The sequence below is a fragment of the Ambystoma mexicanum genome, chromosome 4q, assembly GCF_040938575.1.
Source record: "Ambystoma mexicanum isolate Mex_15411 chromosome 4q, UKY_AmexF1_1, whole genome shotgun sequence".
In the NCBI taxonomy this organism is placed as follows: Eukaryota; Metazoa; Chordata; class Amphibia; order Caudata; family Ambystomatidae; genus Ambystoma; species Ambystoma mexicanum.
The window spans coordinates 996,220,777-996,235,106 of NC_090928.1; the positions used below are offsets into that span (position 1 = coordinate 996,220,777).

Genomic DNA, 14,330 nt, shown 5'->3' on the forward strand with positions numbered 1-14,330 from the left:
AGCCCGTTCCTTGCCAGCTTCTTTCGACGGCGTGGGCGGAACTGTGTCTAAGGTTGGATGAACGCCTCACTAACCCCTACCCTGACCAGGATTTCCCTACCTAAAATAAACTAAAGGAAACTAACAAAGGATATTTGTCCCTCACACTTAAACATATAACAAATACACAAGAAACTACATGGCAGTTCAAAAAAATAATGATTGAGGTCCTAAAGTAACCAAAGTCTCTCATTAGAACCTGGGCGAACTCCCCTTAAACAGGTTATAAACGCAATTCTGCTTCACAGTTCAAGAAAAGAACACAAGGTCCTGCTTCTCAACGAAGTTCCAATATAGTCTTATGTAACTTCAACTTGTCAACAAAGTTCCAACACATAGGTTTTACGATTCTTTTTGTTCCCGAAACAGGTTCCTAGTTCCTTAATAGCAACAATGTTTACATTGGTCAGGATGATTTGCCACTTTCACAATTCCAGGAAATATAACTTCCCTACTACAGCCTTGCTTGGCTCTTCCTCCAGTTCTACTAACAGCATACAATGTCTCGGTCAGGACCACCTTGTATTACTTCAAGTTCCACCTGGTCTGCTTCCTTGTCAGGCCTACAATTTCCAAAGTTTAGCCATTTGGGTATACTCCACTGACCGAGCAGCGTTTCACAACAAGTGCCTTTTGTGGTCAATGTCAACTGACAAGAGATTACAACAGCTTCACAGCATTAAACAAATGACAGCTTCAAGACTGTCAACAATCTTTCAGGGAAGATGAGATTCACATTGATGCTCTAATACTTTTCTGCAAATTATACTTCTCTCCTTCTGGATGTCTTTTCCCAGAAAGGCAGCCATTTTGCCACTCGTGTTTCCCCCACACAAGCAACCCAAGACTGACAAGGATAGGGTTTCTTCCTACCTCTCACCTGGTTTTGACAAGGTGTGGGCATCCCAACTTGTACCAGATGTTGCAAATAAAATTGGCACTTACTTCCAGGGTTTATATACCTTGCATCAGCCCCCTTCTGCTGTGTGCAATATTGGCTAGATTGCGTTTGCCTTATTTTTATCTTCTCTTGGCTTGGGCAATTCTTATAGACAGTAATTCTTAATAAAGTCGCCCCCACAGTTGGTTGGGTTTTCAACAAACTCCCACTTTCAAAATGACAGTCATTTGGGTTTTGTATATTAGGTCTTTGCTGCTTTTCCATAGATAGGTATTCAGAAATAACTTGTGAACCGCTTTCACTCTTAGGCAGGCGCTGCTTCTGCTGTTTTCAAACTGTTCGGTATTCAAAACAAACATGTGGATTACTTTCATTCACACTCGAGTGCTGCATTGCACTCGGTCTGCTTCTACGCAAGCGTCTATCACTCACACGCCTGCTTCCAACCTGCGAGCGAGGACAGAGCGCTCGGGGGTCACTGACCATCTGAACTCATAGGTCTACAAATGCTCCTCTGTTCCCCTCACGTCTCACAGTACTTCTGCTGCATGGCTCTTCACGACTCGGCAAACCTCTTTGGTAAGTCGGCCTTCGTCCATGCCACTTCCATTTGGAGCTCCTCTTGCTCTGGAGGCCCTCTGGTGCCTGCCAGCAACCAGAGATGGCATAGAGGCTCACAGGTGCACGCCAGCCACCTGAAACAGCCTCCTGTGTGCTTCCTGCTGAAAAGCCTCTGCAAAACAGATCACGAGGGGGAAAAGTCTTCCTTCTGCACGCTTCCCGCTGCACAACCTCTGCACTTCAGGTTTCTGGGGATATGGACCATTTCAGGACCGGCAGCTGATATCTGCCATGCAGTGGCCCCAGTATCCTCTTTCCTCCAGCTTCTGTCTGGGCTGCTAACTCTAACTACGTGTCTTCTGCTTCGGACTTTCTCTGCTCTTCAGCAGCAAAGCCAACTCTATGGCCTGCACCTGGAGGGGCTTTTTAAGCCTCTCTGCTTCCCTCAGGTATGGGTCATCTACAATAATGAACTGATCACTCACACAACATTGCACTTCTTCAGCCCTCTTCCTCGTCCCAGTACTTAGGGACTTCAAGTCCCAGAATTCCCTAATAGAAGAATCAGGTTTCCTTATTTCTGTTTTACTTTCAAACCCCAATTTGTTCCTTATAACATTCTTTGAAAGATCTTTATACAAATTATTAACTTGTAAGGTTTGTGAAGGGAAAGACAATTCTTCTACACTGGTGTTATTCCTAAATTTCCTTTCACTGCACTTGTGGGTATTAGCGAGTTTTTCAATTTTATACCTCTTGAATTCTAGAAGGGTTTTGATTTCTACTAAGGCCTAAGAGTGTATGATTAATTTCATCCTTATTTTTCTGCATCTTTTGTGGAACAGCCACAGGATTATTACAACAAGACATTACATGCTGTGGCATTGCAGAGCAATCCTCCTAAAAGCAAGAAATACTGTGTCTCATCCCACAGATTCCACTCACTCTTCTGGGCCTTTTCTCCTCCCAGGTGATCCTCCAGCAGAACACCCCCCCACCCCCCAAGGTCAGAATCAGAAAGTGTCTGCCTTTCCCTGTACACCTAAGCAGGGAATTAGTGAAGAGTCGGTAGGATTACTCACAGGGCACCAAGAAAGGGTGTACACTTTCCCCTTTGCCTTTTGCCCTAGCCATAGAGCCCCTTACTGCCCTAATTAGGGATTGCCCCATTCACCATGGCATACAACTGTACGTGCACAGGTTGATTATTTTTCTCGATGCGGCTGACATGACTTTAAACATGCCAAATTCGAACTTGTTCCCCCTGTCCGATGGTACCCGAGTACCCCCATGGGCTCGGATTCCAACGGCAGGCTGATCAAACTAGGAAGATTGCTAGAGACCCATGGGTGTTGCAGCAGGAGAACTCTGGGGTGTCTTTAGAGAACGCCATGGTGGCTACCCTTAAGTGGAAGAACCTCTGTCTCTCCCGAACAAGTTAGGGTTTCCCTTATTATGTCTTTCTCCGAAGATTCCTATATTTCATTCCCAATGTCCCCCTTCTACTTCCAAGCTCAAACTTTAAATCATTGCGTAGCATCCTTTTGGAATTTTTCTTGGCAGTCAAATGCGTCAGACTTCACTGGAATAAGTTAATTGCTCTGCTCTCTAAAGGGGTCTCTCTCCCTTCCAGACTTTGAGGGTTATTACTTGACTGCACAGGCACAGTTCTTGTCTTATTGGTACTTTCTGAGCACAGACGGGGCCCATATTTAAAGCGAAAGAGCTATGGTGGGCCCCTCCTTGCTCAGGTCAGGTATTCTTAGGGACACCCTTAAAACACTGGTGGGGTGGATGTGGTTGCATGCATATGCGCAACATGGGCCAAAATTGCAGTTAGAGTGGATGAAATGCTGCTATATTCACCCTCATTGCCTATCATCCAAATTGCAGGGATCCCGCAGACAAGTGAAAAGTTCTACACCCACTGCATGGATAGGCTGGGACTAGTTAGATTCTCTGATCTTTTTCCTGAGGGACAATTCCTGTCCTTGCATAAGTTTAAAGAGCAGGGGGGGGGGCATCTGCCTTAGATGTCTTCTTGTAGTTGCGTATGCTCAACACGTTCAATGGGTTTTTCAGTACTTTCCCAAAGTCAACGAAGTGTCTCGTTCCTACTTGTGCGGCCAATTGAGGCAGAAGGGGAAAGGAAATAAGAATTCCAGCCTCCATGCTAAAATCCTTGAGAAGTCCACTGCTGCGGTGTGCGGCTAAGACCTGGGGGGAAGGTCCCCCACCATCAATACAAGTATGGTTGCGGGACATTTTCTTACTGTTATGTGTTATGACATGGAAGGATCCTATAGGAATTTGGTACCACCCTCTTCTAGACCAGGGGACATCTGCGGCCCATACCAGAATTACTTAAATCACCAGATCCCCATCCCAGGATCCTCCCCGGTTAACAGATGATGTAAACTCTGGGTGAAGGAGCGGTCAGGGCGAGGGTAAATGGCTGTGGCAGACATCGGAAATAGGTGCAAAGTGGTCGCCCGTACACTAAAGGACTATGGTTGATGATGGTTTGCTCTGTTCTTCCGCCAGAAAGCAGTGATTCGTCATGTCTGTTTTACTGTTGTACAAGATTAACGCTGCTGTGCTTTCAAAGTTTTTGGATTATAATTGAATTAATAAAAAGAACATTAAAAAAAGGTTAATCTAGAGAATGTGTCCGCTTGTGAACACAAAAATGCTACACCTTTCAAACTTATGTAAACCCCAGTTCCTTTGAGGATTCAGCATATAAAGGGCTCAATACCACGTTCAGGAGCAGGCTGTGTGATTTCATAGTCCTTTCTTTATACCCGCCACCCTCGGTTGTGGTTTTGGGCACGTAAATTTCAGGACCCTGTTAACGTAGGCTCCAGAAGCAGGGGGAGCAGGGCCACGAATGAGGTGATATCACCTCAGGCGCTGAGGGATCTCCCCGGCTGGTGAGCGAAAATGGTATCAGCCAGATGGAGGATCGCAGTGAGAGAGCCAGGAGAGAGGAGAAACAGGCAGAAGCTCAGACTTCTCTGGCGGGCACCGAGGCCCTCTGTCGAGTCGGGGACTCCCTCCTCAGTCACCATAGGCTGTCAACCTATCGGTGGGTTGGCTGCTCTCCCTCTTTGCCACCCGGGGCTAAGAGTGTAAGCCAGAGTAGGGACAGGCATTGCTCAGATGACACGGCAGCCGGGGGCGCTCAGGTAGGAGAGAACCGAAGTGCAGTGAGGATATATTCCATCGGGCGGCGTATTCCGTTTGTTTTAGCTGTCACCGTTCTCTCTCTGAGGGGATGCCTGTGACCAGAGGTGTCGAATATTTACCAAAGGTGCAAGCATTCTGTCACAAGCGAGATTAGTGATGGACTAAGTTGGTAATTTAGCACATGAGAAAACTTGCTCCCAGGGGATACCTGTGACCAGTAATGTTATTAATTTATCAAAGGTGGAAGTGTACTGTCACAAGAGAGACTAGTGACAGGAAGAGTTATTTATTTAGCACATGAGAAACGTTCATACAAGGGTATGTGAGGGAAGCAACTCTGTCAGAGAGCCAATGGTGTTTTAGAGACCCAATGTATGTATTGTTTGATTTGACCCACTGTCTTTATATAAACAAGAGCCCCCCCCCCCCCGCTCTACCGACACAAAGAAGTATGTGTTTATTGGTCTTTGACACCCTATCTGCGTTGGTTTACAGGGCAACCACCCCCCACTCTGTGAGAGCCCACTCTGGGTAGCTCCCTCCTGGCAGCCATCTCACCCCCTTGGTCTATCCAGAACTCTGGCACATGCATGGTGTTATCCTCTCATACTCCGGTCTCCTACAGGTAGCTATTTACTCACTCATACAGGAAGGAATAAATGAAAAGTAAGACTACAGGGAGAAACACCTTCCACTTATAACATTTTGGGTTTGTAGCAGTGGATACCAAAAAAAGCTTTGCTTAAGTTAAAAGCTCCAATAATGCAATGGAACAGGAGTAGCTTTCGTTGGAGGAGGGACTGGAGACCCGTATGCAAATATCTATATGCGTCTACTGGGAGTTAATGGAGGATGTTGGTTGGCATTGGCTGTAGAATTATATGTGCCCATTATGAATGAGGATACTGAAGGCAGCCATTAGATTCATAACCAAAACCAACCCCATTCCAAGTGGATGGAGATTTGCGCACCATTAATTTTTACATCATGCACTCGTTGAGTCATAAAAGAAAAAAATATTTTTTACCTCACCTCTTCCTTGCACTAAGTTAGTGGATTTAAAACCCTGCGATTCCACTAACATGATTAATGGATTAATGTTTTAGGATATTTTACCTTTTGTTGGATTTATTTGTCTGCCCCTTTGAAAGCAAGCATTTCAGAAACCAAAGCGCATGTGCAATTAGGATGCGGGCAGACTATGCGCCTGTTACGGTCTCTTGCACGGGAAGGCATACATCAGGACAGGAATATGCCACTCCTTAACAAATTCGGATTAACTTCTTGTCTCTTTGTTTGGATGACAAGTCTGAAATAACGGAGATAGTGTGGAAGCACCTAAAGGACAAACAGCAAAGGCAAAAATATTATTCAGTGGTTTTGGCCTTCACTGCTGTGCTAGTGATTGGTGAGGAAATATTTCAACCACTCCTGCATCCCTAATAAGATGGAGGTTTCGAGGACAACTCCCAGGTCTGTATTTGGCGCCTTACAACAAGAGAAAGCAAGTAGGTATTGGCTGGCATGTTTCAGGATGAAGCCTTAAATGTCCCATTAAACCTAATGCCATAAATGAAGCACAGCAATAAAGTTCACGTCAATAAAGAAGATAAAAAATCATTAAAGTACTTAAGACAAAACAATTACACTTCAAACAATAAGATTAGATAAAAACAAACGATTCTGTCAAACCTCAGAGGGTATTTCTATTAGAATTACATAAGGCACAACCAACTGCAAATAAGTCACACACAGAAGTTAACTTTCACAAAATTAGGATGTACAAAATATACAAAAGCAGGAAAGATCACACTTCACTAAGGCAGGTGAATTTGTAAATTACTAGGTGTAAGCGCAACTAGGATCCAAAATTTACGGACGCAACATCCATGGGTAGATAAAGTAGGATATTTCAGAACCATAAAAGAAAGCACAACATGAGCCTTTAGCTGAAGCCATTCCGTAAAAAATATTTACATACCTTTGACAATTAGGGAAAAGAATACATTTGTGTTATGACCGGGGGTGGACTGGCCTATAGGCAACTCTGCAGATTTCCCGGTAGGCCTCTGCACCGTGGGCCTCTCTTATATGGCAACATATTTTTTTCCAGATGTTCTCGTAGGAAAAGGGTTGGGCTTGCTGATATGGGGCCACTTTTATTATTTCCAGGGCCTCTTTAGGTTCCCAGTCCACTCCTGGTTATGACATGACATAAGGTTTGGTTGTTTCAGCCATCCAGCCTACATTGGCTTATTCAGCAATGCCCAGCCTGAGGAAATCTTGGTCAAAGCATGGCCAGAAATAATTAAAGACAAGATATCAGGCAGGGTTGCTTTCCAGTGCTATGACAATTGTAGACTAGGCATTTCTTGACTGGAATGACAAGTAATTCATGAATGGGGAACCAGAAAAGAAGAAGCAAATCACAATAAGCACATTTTACAAACAGTTCACTAAACAAGGATGCATTTGAAACAAGGTGACAACTAGAAGTAACTTAGACAGAAAATACTGGAATACAATGGGATGTGGTTAAAGAAGTGCCTAGTTTCATCAGGGAATTTAATTAGCACTTCCACTCGATTGGACCAACAGCTCCATAGAATCGACAACCACATTCAGAAATTTTTCTGGAGCAAACTAGACTACAAGTGCAAAGGCCACGCTTGATTCAGAAACAACATGGAACACTTTTCCATATGTAGGTAATGCCATTAGAAACCGATGAACACATTATTGCATGCATGTTGTTTTTGACCTCCTCTCTTAGAAGGTTTGGAGTGCAGTCAATAACTACTGGTATTGACTGTAATCCAAGCATTCCGAGTTGAGAATCAGACAACGGAACAATGGAATCAATTCGCTTAAATGTCCTCCTCAGTCGAAGCGATCAACAGGGACACAGAAACTCAACCATACAAGTAAAAAAAAAATGCAACCTGCCTGCCCAACCATGTTCTACAGGAAGAAATACAAAAAATCCACTCTCCAGTGCCACACAGAAATCTTCAAAGTGAAAGTTGCACCAGGGAAAACTGCTTACGGATCGTACACAGAAACCCTTCACTTCTTGCATGAATCCTAATGGATATCCATTTTTAAAACTTCCAGTTCAATCCAAATTCGAACCATAAACACAACTTAATAATTTAAATTCTACAAAACAGAACAAAATGTAATCCACTGACATGTTTATCTAGTTACCCCAAACTTAATAGTATTATTGGCAGTAGGTGTCAATACCCTAATTGACCCCGGAAGTGGTCATAACTTGCCTGACATATGACCCCCCTCCAACATGGTGGCAGGGTCACAAAAGGCTATAATAATACTTCTCAGTGAGACTGCTTACCCTGGCGGCTCTCAATCCTAAAACACTGGAAGGTCTCTGGAAAATGCAGATTTCTTACAGAACGCAGACTTGGAAATTAACCTTGCATACAGATTTTCCTCTGTAGCGGAATCGATCGGACTACGATTCCCGACAGAAAGTAAGCATGGAAAAGCATCCAAAAGCAAGTAATAAAGACTAGAAGAGGAGAAACTGCACTAGCAATCGCAGCTATGAACACTTGGCATTACAGCATGTAAGAATTCATTGTAATGGCAGATCAACTTGTGTAGGCTGGACACCCACACAGCGAGTCTTTCAATAGAGCCCCAAGTCACCCTGTCATCCAGCTGTGGTAGGTTGAATGACCTGAATCAGCATTCTGTCCCTCCTGAAAAGAAAGTGAGCGGCCACTGCTTTGTTCACAAATGGTATAGAACTAACAATGTGAGTGGGGTGCAAACCCTCTAGACGTACCTCCGCGCAACACACATATGACAATAAAAAATAGACCAATTTTAAATAAATCCTGCAGTCAGGGCCACAAACCTCTATTCAATCAGCTAGACAATTTTACAATTTATGGAAGAGTCACAGAAAGTAGCACATTCCTTATGTATTAAAACATGAGATGATCAATTTAATGGTTAATAATAACAGCAGATGCCTATAAGGTCAATGCATTTCAGACCATACAGTTCTTGATCAGGGCAAGATCTGCCGACGGGGGTGTTGCTTGATCTGGAAAAAATCTGGGGCTACGCTAATGTCGGGTCTGTCGATACTCAGGGTTAGCTAGACTTTTGGTTGTAGTCTGAGCTTCTATCCGGGGTGACAACCAAAAGACTCAGGGCTATAGCGCCCTCAGCTCCCCCCAGGCAAAGTCTCTGACTGCTGATTAGAAAACATCCAGAGATCGAACACACTCAAATAAGTTCTTCAATATCTGTGTCTAGAAGCTTAATTTAAAACAAGCTGACATGCAGCTGCAAAAACCCAACTGCACAAGTGCAGGCTCAATAGTGTCGCCGGCGTGAACTCTGTAATGCCACAAAAAACAAATAGTAAAATAAATCTACAAGCAACATGCCCTATGCGCAGGTAATTGATATATTTTATGATACAATCTCCCAGTTGTTGATCACTATTTCTAAGGAAGAAAAAAGAGAGGATTATTAAATTGTAACATATTATTGAAATCACCCAGATTGCTATGCGATGTGTGATGAATCTCAGGATGTCGTCACTGTTTCTATGGGGGAAGCCCCTTCTATGAAGCCAGGGAGGCGAGGCCTCTCAATAGTCGCCCTGGGAGTGGTACTCCGACAGTGGATCACATGGGGAGGGAAACCTCTTATGGAACAAGGGACAACACTGTGGGAGATGTGCAGTATTATTTCCCTACACCCCAACCTTCCTCACCCTGTTGACCTACACAAGACATAGCCCCACACACTTCCATTTAAGTCTGCAAGTAGACAATGTCACTTCCCCAAGAAATACTGGGACGAGGAAGAGCAACAACAACCTAGTGAGGAACGAAGCCCTCACTAATGGGACATGCAAGAGCAACAACAACATAGTGAGGAATAAGGACCTCACTACTGGGGCGAGGAAGAGGCATGAATCCACTTGGCAGGTGCAGAGGAACCAAGGTGCCCATGCCACAGAACGGCTAATGCAGTTTGTCGAATAAAAAGGGATTTTTATGCTGCAAGTACACACGCAGCCTGCCACGGCCCAACCCCAGCAGTGCCTGCTTCTAAGGGGACGTTGAAAGGAGTGTTTTGGGAAGACCGATTCCTTGCGACCCCGGTGTGCAGTCTTTACCCTAAGCCAGCGCGCCTGCAGGCACCGAGATACAGCAACAGGCGGCAGCGGCTGAAGCAACGGAGGAACTACTCTACAAATACCCAGACTCACTGCGGAGCGGCTGCGGAGTCTGCAGAGTCTCTTGGAGTCTGTGGCGACCTGGGGAGAAATGGGGCATCCAGCCACACAACAGACCAACAAACCCAGTGTAGGGTGGTCTAGGAGCAAATCCTCTGACTCCCATACTGGCCCCCCTGCAGGCCCTCACCCACTCACCAGACTCCAACTGTGCAAGGGAGCCTTCTGCCTGGAGGAAAAAAGCTCCCTTACTGCGCCCCTAATGGACTCCAAGCTTCAAGTGAGTAATCAAATGACATCTAATTTGACAATCTCTGCAGCTAGTAGAGTGCCGTGTTCAGAGTTACAGTATCAAGCCCATAGAAATTGTGATCATTTAAATATACAGGGCTGTGTGTACTGCCATGTGAAAGGGTGTAACAACTATGAACAGTTGGATTGTGACACAGTAGAATTAGTGGAACCAGTGATCTCACTTGAAGCAACACATGCAACGCACAAAATCCAGCAGCTTGCCATGACTGCTAAACAGAACAGCCTAAACACTAGTCTGAGTAGTTCATCGCTATATGAAAAAACGAAAGCAGAACTGACAATGGAATGCAGGGACAAATAGAAACCTACCTGTTTGGTAGACGGAGGCTGTGTGGCGGGGTGTGGTCCTCCTGTTGAGGAGCCGTTGGGAGGTGTGGGGGGTGGAGTGGCCGCTGGGGCATGCTCCATGGCCACGGCTCCCCTGCCCGCGGTCTCGCCGGCTGGTGCGGTGGCCCTCGCAGTACGGAAATGTGGGTCTGCGGGCTCTCCTTTCCCAGTTTCAGTGACCCGCCTGCTCTCGTCTGTGGCTGCTGCCGCTTTGCCGGCCCACCCGCTCGTCCCCCCGGACTGAGTGGTCACGGGTGCGGGAGGGGACGTGCCTGAGGCAGTGGATGCCTGTGAGAGTGTCCTCCGGGTCCGCGTATCTTCGCGAGACATACCAGGAGGGGCGGAGCCTATGCCCATGAGGAGAAATGAAAAAAGGACTAAGTCCAGTCCTGAAGTTAGAAATAAAGAACGGACTTTGGGCTCTCTGGACATCTTTCATACTGAAAAACAGAACAGCATTACAGATTCAAACGAAACATGCTTTGATGATCGTGGTGCTGATGTCTTTTTTTCTGCCAATCTAGAAGCAGACCCCCTGTTTGGAATCATTCCTGAGTCGTCGGACAATATCTCCCCCTTCATTGCCCAATTACAACATAAGGACCAGATAGAAAGAAGACATTCACTGGAATTAGTAAATAAACTATTAATGGATCTAACCCACATTAATCAAGAACGAAAAAATAAAATCAAACTTTCTCTATGCTGAATACAAATTAGATAAATAAGAGCATTAATACACACAAATAGGTGTGAAGATGAACCCCAGGCAGGTTTACAACTTGATGACAATAATACAGACCAAAACATAAGCAATGAGGATGGGTATCCTAGACAGCGTGCCATTCTGACAAACACCAAATCCATATGGCAGAGTGGAACATTTAAACGAGGAAGAATAATGGATAGTGAGTCTCCGAAGATTTTTGACTCACAAAGAAGGTTGAGACAAGCTCAGACAGAATTGGATCCATATGAAAAGGCGAATACAATCGAATCAATAAACAGCAATGAAACCGTTAAGCAACAAGCAGCGAACAATGTTAAGAGTGCAGAAACTCCATCAAAAACTTCATCAGATGAAACCAGTACGGAGTCTTCAATAATGGATCGTGAGTACCCAAAGATCAGAAGAACTTATTACAAAACTAAGTATAGAATGCATGACGCAAAGAGGGACACATCTGATCATTTGGAGGACACAATCAAAAAATACATGCAAGAACTACAACCTACCCTGACTTCAGTAATGTCAATGACCATCTCGCCATTCTTGAAAATGTATGAGCTTTTAAACGAGACAATAAAGGATCAAACTACTTTGATTGCTTTGATGAATTCTAAGCTAATTAGCATTGAATACGAAACTACACACGACAAACAGTGTTTTAAAGAACTCGCTAATAAAAATGAAGGAATGGTAGCCACACTAGCTGCACAAAAACGGAATAATAGTGAAGATAAAAACTATTGGCTGAAATTACAAAAGAAGCGCTTTCCCTGCTAAAACAGGAAAGAATTAGCGAAGGTACCAAACCTATATTAAAAAAAGACTTGTGCAAACAGCAATCTGAGTAATGACGCATCTGTCCCACAAAAAGAAGCAACAAATGAACAACCTTATGTGGAACAAACTACTGTGGTACCAATGACTAAACAAACTAGTACTCCTGAACCTAAAATAATCGATTTGACAACACAAGAATAACTAAGTGCGACAAGAAATAAGCCGGAGTCAGTTACCGAGAATACATCGGCCAATAATGAAAAGCAGCAACAAACTAGAAGCCAGCCTCAGGTGCCAAGCCTAAGCCTTTCTTTTAAGGACGTACTTGCCTTATCTACTAGAGCAGAAAATGGAGCCAACACAGACAATCAAATACCTTCCTCATCTGCAAAGGACAAATCTGAAATAATAGATGAGCATGTAACAAATCAGGCACCCGAAAATTTGACGACAAATCCACCGAAACAGATCCCGTTTGATATTTTCAATGCATTAAAACAACCGGCAAGACCGAAGCGTGCAAAGATAGCACAAATCAAAAAGACTAAAAATCAAACTATGAAAAAACACAACATCACTAATAGCTCAAGAAAGTTTTTACGAAATCTCAAAACAGTGAGCTTCTCAATAAATTAGGGCGAAGAAAAAATATTAGAAAAGGAAAAGGATTCCTATAGTGAAATTAAGGAAAACACAAAGCAACTTGAAATTGTAAAAATATAACTACCGATATAGAAAACTCAACTGACTTAATGGAGCTATCGATAGATGGAGATGAAGATGAAAGAAAAAAGCACAGAGAATACCGCACTTGGCGATCAGTCTAAATTGTATGACAAATCTTCTCTGGAGAACGTGCAAGAAGATAAAGGAAAAACAAAGGAAACAGCCTGTGCTTTGACCACGCTGGAAGGTCAGGATAAAACAGAAGTTTGTGTATGCATGCTGTTTCCAGCAATGAACTCTAAAAAAAAAAAACGAAAAGATAAATTAAATCAGTCCAGTGTTTCGAACAATGGAGGAAAAAAACGAAAACATCTGGCCTGTAAAGAGTCGCATAACAGTGATCAGACCGAGAGATCCAGAAGAACAATAAGTCCATATATGCATAAGAAATTTAAGACTCAAACCAGAGCTGCCGCTGATAACCTATGCGCCTCTAAAAACAATTCCAGTGGCCCAGCGTGGATCCCTGCCTGTCAAAGAAATCAAAGTGATCATTCTTATAAAAATAAAAGTCGGCAGAGTGTCAAACAGGAACCTGAAAGGAAACCGCAATTTAAATACTGCCTTGGTTTAGAACTGACATTTCCAAGAAAAGACAGTCTGACGCTCAACCGTACAAATGTTTTACAACTTTTTCATTACGTTCCAGCACTCACGGCCATTGAATCCGGAGACATCAAATGTGTAGAATTCTTTAAAGAACCTGAAGACGGCAAAGTAAAGCTCCATCTTGACTCTAGGATAGTATGTGACATCCTTCTAGACGCAGCGGCAGTCCTACTCTCATTATTCTCAGGATTTGACATCTTTGAAGTGAACAAGAAGGAAGATCGAAATAACATCAGAGCACAAAACTTAAACATAAATACTCCGATAAGAGAAAAATTGAAAGCAAATCATGAAGATAAAGACAATGAGAAGATGCCAAGAACTTATACCACAACTGACAATTCAAAGTTAAGTGAAACAGTTTACAACGAAGAAATAGAAATGCAATCAAGGAAAGAACAAATCCAAATGACATTTTCATGTAATAGTAATAACCAAAGAAAGGATACTGATGCAAGATCCCTACTGCATAAGAGTGATGATGATCTAAAAAACTGGAACTGGATCCCTGTTGCACTGACAAAACACAATAGAAAAAATTAACACCAGGCCGCCCCAGCTAAATCAACAATCAGCTGTGGATCCTGGAACACCCGGGGATATAAACATCTTTTCCAACAGGAGTGGATGAAAGGACTAGACATAATATGTCTCCAGGAAACTTGGATGATCGATCCACCCGTTTCTGACGTATATGACATCTGCTTCAACCCAGCCATTAAAAATGAGAAAGGAAGATCGATGGCTGGTTTAATCACGTTGGTCAAGAAAGGTCTAGGATACAAGATAATTGAATCTATAAATGTAAATGCATATATACAAGTGATCCATATGTCCAAACAAGATGAACATCAAAGGATACTAGATTCAATATATCTTATTAATAACTATTCGCAACACAACATAATGAAACCAACGTGTTTTATTGACAT

The 14,330-nt window shown here is 43.5% G+C and overlaps 1 protein-coding gene across 1 annotated transcript in view; it reads right to left on the minus strand.

The window, feature by feature from the left end:
• Window positions 1-14,330, minus strand: part of PTPN14 (protein tyrosine phosphatase non-receptor type 14) — a 1,387,330-nt gene that overhangs the window by 776,017 nt on the left and 596,983 nt on the right. The window lies entirely within an intron of this gene.